Source organism: Arachis stenosperma, chromosome 4, assembly GCF_014773155.1.
Source record: "Arachis stenosperma cultivar V10309 chromosome 4, arast.V10309.gnm1.PFL2, whole genome shotgun sequence".
NCBI lineage: Eukaryota > Viridiplantae > Streptophyta > Magnoliopsida > Fabales > Fabaceae > Arachis > Arachis stenosperma.
This window is the reverse complement of record NC_080380.1, coordinates 124,617,202-124,625,344: the sequence shown is the minus strand read 5'-3', so window position 1 is coordinate 124,625,344 and position 8,143 is coordinate 124,617,202.

Below are 8,143 nucleotides of genomic sequence, written 5' to 3'. Positions count from 1 at the left end.
AGAACAACAATGGATAACAACAAGCTCAACCAGAAGCGGAAGAACAGCAGAAGCAAAAAATAATGAAACAACAACAACTAGATGCAGAAGAACAACAACAACCATGGATCTTGTATACAATTATCCATTAACAGAAATTCAATAACCTAAACTAATTCAACAACAACAACAACAATCCAGCAGCAACTTTCAGCAATTCAATAACCTAAAATCAACTAATAGAAAATTAAAATCCAGCTAAACTAACCCATAATCAAATCAAGGGGCTGGAGGGAGGGTAACAGACTAACAGGTAGTGGTGGCTCTGATTCCTTCTGCGACAGAGACAGAGGGAGGGAAAGCAGGGAGGCTCGCTAGCGGTGGTAAAACAGAGGAGACTCCACATTGCTGCGGGGTGGTGAAGCAGGAGAGGCTCGCCGGTGGTGAGCTCTGGTTCGAGAAGATCTGAGATAGGGAAGAAGAGAAGGAGGGGAGAGGGTTGCGGTTGATCTGGACAGGAGAGAGGCAGCGGCTGCAGCGGCAGGACGGCGAGACTGCGGCGGCGGAACGGCGGCTTCCCTTCCCCCTTCATCGTCATCATCATCAGAGTTCTGGAAGAGGCGGCGACGACGACGAGGTCACGGTGGCGACGACGGAGGCTCGCCGGCGTCGTCCCCCTCCCCATCTTCCCTTCCCCTCCCCTCCCCTCCCCTCCCCCTTCGTATACCCTTTTCTTCCCCCCCCCCCCCAAACGCATTTTCTTCCCCCTCCTCCCAACACGCGTTTTCTTTTTTTTTTTAATTTTATAACTTTTATTATTACAATAGGAATAGGAGTAGTTTAGGAATAAAATAAAAAATTTTATTAAAAAGGACGATTTTAATACGAAAAAAAAACGTTAAGGACGATTCTAAATAAAAAATTAGATGAGGGACGGTTTCGATTTTCACGCTCAACTTTAGGGACTAAAACAATACTTACCCCCTTAATGGTTATATCTCTAATACTCCATAAATCTCTATTGTACACATTGTACAAATATTCCATTAGCTCCTCATACTTTTTCATTTATTATAGATTTAAGTTTTATTTAAGAGTTTATTATTGTTAACCAATAAATTACTACATATATAAGATGAAATTCAAATTTTTCACAAATAGATAAATGAGTTGACCATTCAACTAATTCAAATTAATTAGTCATTAATTGTTATTGTTGGTGCTATACATATAAATATTTTTGTAATTAAATTTATTTAAGTTGATACAAGTTAAAAAAAAAAATCGTGCATGTATTATTGCTTTTCTTTTTCCACACTTTTCAACACATAATTTAATGTTGAAGAACACAAAAACTTAATAATGACATAGTAAAACACAAAAATTTGTGCACATAGCATAAATTTATTAATATAATATAAAAAAAATTTACTTATAATACATAAATTTATATTTATATCACAGAAATATTTATACATAACACAAATTTTTACTGCGAATATATATTATTGGTTGGTAAATCAATTATGGTTCTTCAAAAAAATTTTGTATTGTGTACAAAATTGTTGTACTTTGAAACAATTTCTATACTGTTTATATTATTTTGTTGGTTGTATGTCAATATTTTTAATATATATATATATATATATATATATATATATATTTTTTTTTTTAAATTTTGATGTTACACATCAAAATTTTTAAAAATTTGTACTATGCACTAAAATTTTTGTGATGTGCATCAAAATTGTTATGTTGTGTATCATAATTTTTGTATTATAATTTTTTGAACATATATAAAAGTTGAAGAAATTTTTTTGAAAATTTGTGTTGTAAATTAAAATATTTGTGCTGTATATCAAATTTTTTATGCTGTGTATCAAAATTTTTGTATTTTAATTTCTGAACATACATACAAATTTTGTAAATCGCTTAGCCACTTGACTTTATTGAATTGTTATATATTCTCATTATTAATATAATGAATAATGAATAATAAATCATAAACACCTGCTACAAGTTTTGGTCACATTTACGGTTGTATACTGTAATTTAAAATCTAGATGCAATAGAAAGATCAGATAAAAAAAAAAACATCACAACATATAATAATAGCAAGTCAACAACAATCTATTTTTTTTTTCTTTAATTTCCTTAATTTCATCAATTAAATTCTTAAGTACTTTGGATTCCCTTTGAAATTCATAATCAATAGGCATGTCTTTTATTCTTGTTGTAGGTCAAAGCTACCCGGGGAAGACTTCAAATCAAGCTTTATTACGCACTCTCATCAATAGCATGCAAAATCAGATAAATAAACCGAACGGTAGAGATTTCTCTGTTTGAATAGTTCATTGGACCAAGGGAAATAAACAAATATCGAAAAGATAAACACATGTATATATTTATTTAATTTAACACTTATGCTTTGAAATGGAAAGTATATTCTGTAATGAATGTTATGGTAAAACTATCAAAGAAGAAAGTAGAAAGCACAAAGCTTCTTCCCATACCGCAATATATATTCCTCGGATTCCAAGACTAGCAGCTGGGTTATCATTAATTAAATGAAGATGTGGCCAAAATGCATAACATTGTCATTTTCATAACACAGAAGTGATGATGAGTAGGCAGTAGTAATAACATTAGGCATCATAATAAAATGACAAATATTAAAGTTATTATTATTAGTAAAATTTTTTAATTTTTATTTTAATAAATGTACAATAAATATATTAAAATTTTAATTTTTTTATTTTTTTATAAATTTTTTTAATTGATAATTTTAAGGATACATATTAATTAAACTCTTAAATATATTGGTGTAATGTAATCTGCATGATAAAAATTTATTAATTTCTATTTGATAATATTAATTTGCAAAATAAATAATTTTATATTATAGTATCAAATTTTTTTTACTAAAAATTAAAATTTAGAATACAAACTAGTAGTTTTATCCGTAATGTTATTACGAAAATATAAATTTTTTAAAATTATATTGATTTTGTTATGATATTATAAATTATGGTACAAAAAATTATAAAATCAAACTACTTTTATAAAAAAGTAATAGGAGATAAAAGTTTCTGTCGGTTAAAAAATTAGAATTTTCGTAGATAAAAAAATCAAATAATAACATTTTTAGTCACTATTTTGATGTGAAAGAGTTTAATTTTTTACTAATAATTAATTTTAATATTCATTATCTAGAATTTAAAAGATTTTAATGTGTATATTTTTATATTTGATTAGGTGTTAAGTCTGTTGCACAAATAAAAATAATTAATTTTTATTTTTGTTTTTTAAAATAATATTTTTCTCTATTATGTAAAAATAATAATTAGATATTTGTATAAAAATTTATATTGATAATTATAAGATTAACTCATAATTGAATCTTAATTCTAATTATTAATCACAATATTAGTATTTTTTCTAAATTATATGTAATAAATATTTGAAGATAAGGGAGTGAAAATAAATTAAAAAATAAGAGACGACAATCTAAACCTAAATAAAAATACTAAAAAAATTATGCATATAATAATAATATTTTTTATGTGATAATATTATGAGATTATTTTTATATTTAATTATAAACTTAATGTATTTTTTATAATTTTATGAATTTATTTAAATTATATTATTTTATTGATTTTATTTTTTGTAGAATATATAGAAAGGTAGAGAGAGATAGAGAATGAGAGAGAAAGATAAAGGAGAAGAAAAAGAAGAAAGGAAGTTTGTTAATTTTGTAGGAAAAAATTTTATTTTAATTGTAATGAAAAAATATCTTATGATATATTTTGGTTTGTCAAATCAATAATATAAAATATAAACTATAAGTTATATATAGAGTGAGAAAAATAGAGTGAAATAGAAAAGAGAAGAGATGTAGATAAGAGGATGAAGGAAGAGAGTTTAATAATTTTAGAGAAAATATTTTATTTTAATTTTAATGAGAGTATTATATATTGGTTGTTAAATTAGTAATATAATATAATTATATTTTAATTTTAATTTTAATTTAATTTTAATTATAATTAAAAAATATTATGTTGTATATTTTAATTTTTTAATTTATAATTAATTATTAATAATAATATATAAGAAAGATAGAATGGATGATGGAATAACAGAGATTAAGAAAGTAAGAGAAAAAGAGAGAGAGAACGATGAAGAAGAGGAGAAATTTCTTTAATTTTAGATACAAATATTTGATTTTAATTACAATAAAAAAATGACATATTACACATTTTAATTTAAATTTTATAATGTATAATAAAATATATAATAGATAATAAATTTTATTAATTTCAAAAGAAAAAAATGTAGTATAAGAAAATAAGAAAAATATATAGTAAACAATTACATATCTTATATACAGTCTACACATTAAATTAGCATCACATGAATCTTGCCCTTATAAAACACACAATATTATCAGACATCGACTTTTAAAAATATAACATTTAATTTGTTTTTGGATATTATCATTGCGACTGTAATTTTACTCTTATAATAATGCTCTTATGCTATAATAAGGGAGAAAATGCTTTTACGGAAGGAAAACGTAACCATTAAACTGTAAGTTAATTTTGCTTCAAATTGAATGGTTTATTTGCTCCGGCGTTTATTGTAAGGAATTACTTTAGTTAACAAAATAAATATATATTGTGATGATTTGATTATAGATCATCAAATCACCATAACATTTTTAATCATATTTATTAGATGACTCTGATAAAAAAAAAATCTGAAAGCAAATTAATTCTAAATATTAAATAATCACAATAATTTTGGCCACATTAAATAATTATACTTTTCTCCACAATTTTTCACATAAAAAGTACTTGAGACGCAATAAAAAATAATCTAAAATAGACCAAAATTATTTTATTTTGTAAACGTTGTCTTATACATTTCGTAATTATTACTAAAATAATTGTGTAATTACATATATTATATACATCAAATTATGATTTTTTTTTTTTACTAAAAATAGGGAGACTCGAACTCGCGACCTCTTAAATGAGTATGAAGAGACTATGCTATTTAAACTATAACTCATTGACATCAAATTATGATTATTAAGTCAAACCAAATAAATTTAAATTATTGTCTCTCTAATATCGTCGTTTTTCATCATAACACAGTTGAAAGTTGATTACTATCACAATCACAATTAAAAACCATAATAATACATGGTGATAATTAGGTGGACAAAAAAGAAAGATTATGTAACAAGTAAATCTGTAAATGTGGGGGAGAGGGAGGATTTTGAATGGACAAGTCCTTCTTAACCATATTCAATTCTTTGCCCATATTATTGATGAGAATGAAGTGGACAGTATGTAGTATATGTATAATGATTGACCTTTTCTTTAATTAGCACGAGGTTGTTAGTATATTATTTTCATGATGGCCACACATTAAAACGGTTGCTTGCCACATAACATGCCCAATTCTGTGTCATAATCACAAATGTTGCTGTCTCAAGTTTGGCGACACTTTGCATTGGTTCCTCATGAAACTACCATACGCTTGAAGAATAGGCGTTCATAAGAATAAAAAGTAGTAATAAACAGCTGAGCAATAGAACTAGATCAATTAAAATCTGTGAACCCCAAATACTTTTAAAATGGGTAATGTATATTTTTTTTTGAAATTTATCAAAAATTTTAAAGTTTATTTTTTTTTATTTTCTCTTTAAAGTTTAAGATTTGCATTAAATATATTTCTGATAGCTAAATTTTCAAAAAATTTAGGACTAATCTAATAATAATAATGCATGAGAATTATGTTTGATTTGCTTGTGTTAAAGATTGTTTTTGTGAAACTGTTGTTAAATTGATTCTAAATTTTTTTGAAAAATTAGCTACCAATAATATATTTGATACAAATAAAAAATTTTTAGGACAAAATTAAAATAAAATAAAATTTAAAGATATTTTTAAAATTTTTAACAAATTTTAAAAACAAAAAATATACTTTACCTCCTTTAAAATTGATGATGCAGTTATATATAATTGCATATAAGATGATAATATTGATATGATATATATATTGATATTTCTTTTTAGTCTTTTTCTTTTTTTGGAATAAAAATTAATATGATATATGCTTCTCAATTCATATCTTTATTATACTTCTTATTTTTTTTGTTGGATATTTTGTACTTCTAAATTTCCTTTATTTAAAAAATTAAAAATAAAAAAATTTAAGTTCGTTCATATTAATTAATTCCATAGTTTTTATAATTGTTTCTGTTAATATCTATTTAACTACATAATTATATTATTTTCATGCTAAAAGTGTAAATGATATTTAACTGATATTTACTTAGATAATCATATTTTTAATTAGATTCCATTAGGGAGACAATGACTTATTTGTACAATGACTTACAATGACTTATTTTCGGATTCACCAAGGATCGAACTCTTGACCTTTCGGATCTAGAGCTCTAATATCATATTATAATACCACTCATCTCAAAAGTTTTAGCGGATGGAAAAAGGTAATACTAATGATTATATCTCTAATACTCTCTAAACCTCGCTCCATTGTACACATTGTACAAATATTCCATTGGCTCCTCATACTTTCCCATAATATAATTATATAATTAAAAAGGAAAAGTATGAGGAGCCAATGGAATATTTGTATACGATATTTATTATTTTGTTTTTCACAGTATTTTTTAATTCAACAGGCCAAGAATTAATTCGACACGAATTAAAATTCTACTTAAAAGTTTGCCACAAATCTATGAGTTAATACATATATAAGGCAGAATTTATATTCGTACTATACAACATAATTTTGCATATCAGAATTATTGTTCCACTCCGCTCATTGTGGAATTGAAGACAATTTTAGCACTATACAAGGAAATGCGGGGCATGATTTATGAACAATGAAATTAAATGACTTTATGATGCTTTCCAAATTCAGGATATCTTCAAATATATCTGATTTTATGTTTAATTTAATTGTATGGTGGAAATTTACTTTATTTGTTTTCAAAAGCTACTTGATAGTAGTCTTTTATTTTTTGGATGTGTGTACATTTTCCTTTCCATTCTTCCAAAATGCGGCTTCCAATCTTGAGAAGATTTCAATTCATACAACAAAATGGTGGGTCTATGTGACATGCATAACAAACAGCTGAGATACTATTAACCTTTCCTTTTAAGATTTATATGACATGATCAGATGCTTCCTATTATTGTTAGGGTTGATGTGAACGTGCCAAGGTTTCAAAGCTTTAATGATTGATGATGATAATATACATATGCTGGATATATATGATGAGTACAGTAAATTATATACTTTGTGCATTATCTCTTTGTACTTCAAAGTCCTCATCATGGCCATATGTTACATACATGTGCTATATATAGCTTATCTTCTATAACCACTCATATGATTATTTTTGTATTATGTATTGTGTTATATACTATGTAATATAATTTTAGGTTTAATTACTCTGTTCTTATAGTTTCGCAAAATTTTTAATTAGGTTCTTGTATTTTTTTTCTTTTAGTTAAGTCCTTATACCAAATTTTTTTTAATTGGGTCCATATACTTTTTTTTTCTTTTATTTGGATTTTTGTATCAATTTTTTTATTTTTAGTTGGGTCTTTAAAAAATTAAGCTAATTACTGTCAAGAGGGACCTAATTAAAAAGAAATTTGGTGCAGGGACTCAATTTAAAGGAAAAAAAAGTATAGTAACCTAATTGAAAATTTTGCGAAACTATAAAGACCAACAGAGTAATTAAACCATAATTTTAATATGTTAATATAATAACTTAAATTCAAAAATAAATAAACGAAACAACAAGCAAGATAGTGCAATATATATAATATAAATGAGAATTCTTTTGTGTTAAAAAGATAATTTAAAAATATTTAATGAAACTTTTCTTTATAGCTTAAAAATGAATAGCTTTTTTCTCCTTTTGCCTATGAGATAGAGACATAAATAGAAACCAGCAATGTCTAACATGGAGCAACGTATATTGTTCGATCTATGTGGAAAGCAAAAGTCCAAGAGAGATCATCAATAATAATATACATATACGTGCTTTCTGATTTCTTGGTCCCTTTGTATTTGTTGTATTGCTAATGGTTTGATATAGAAAAGTATGTGCTAT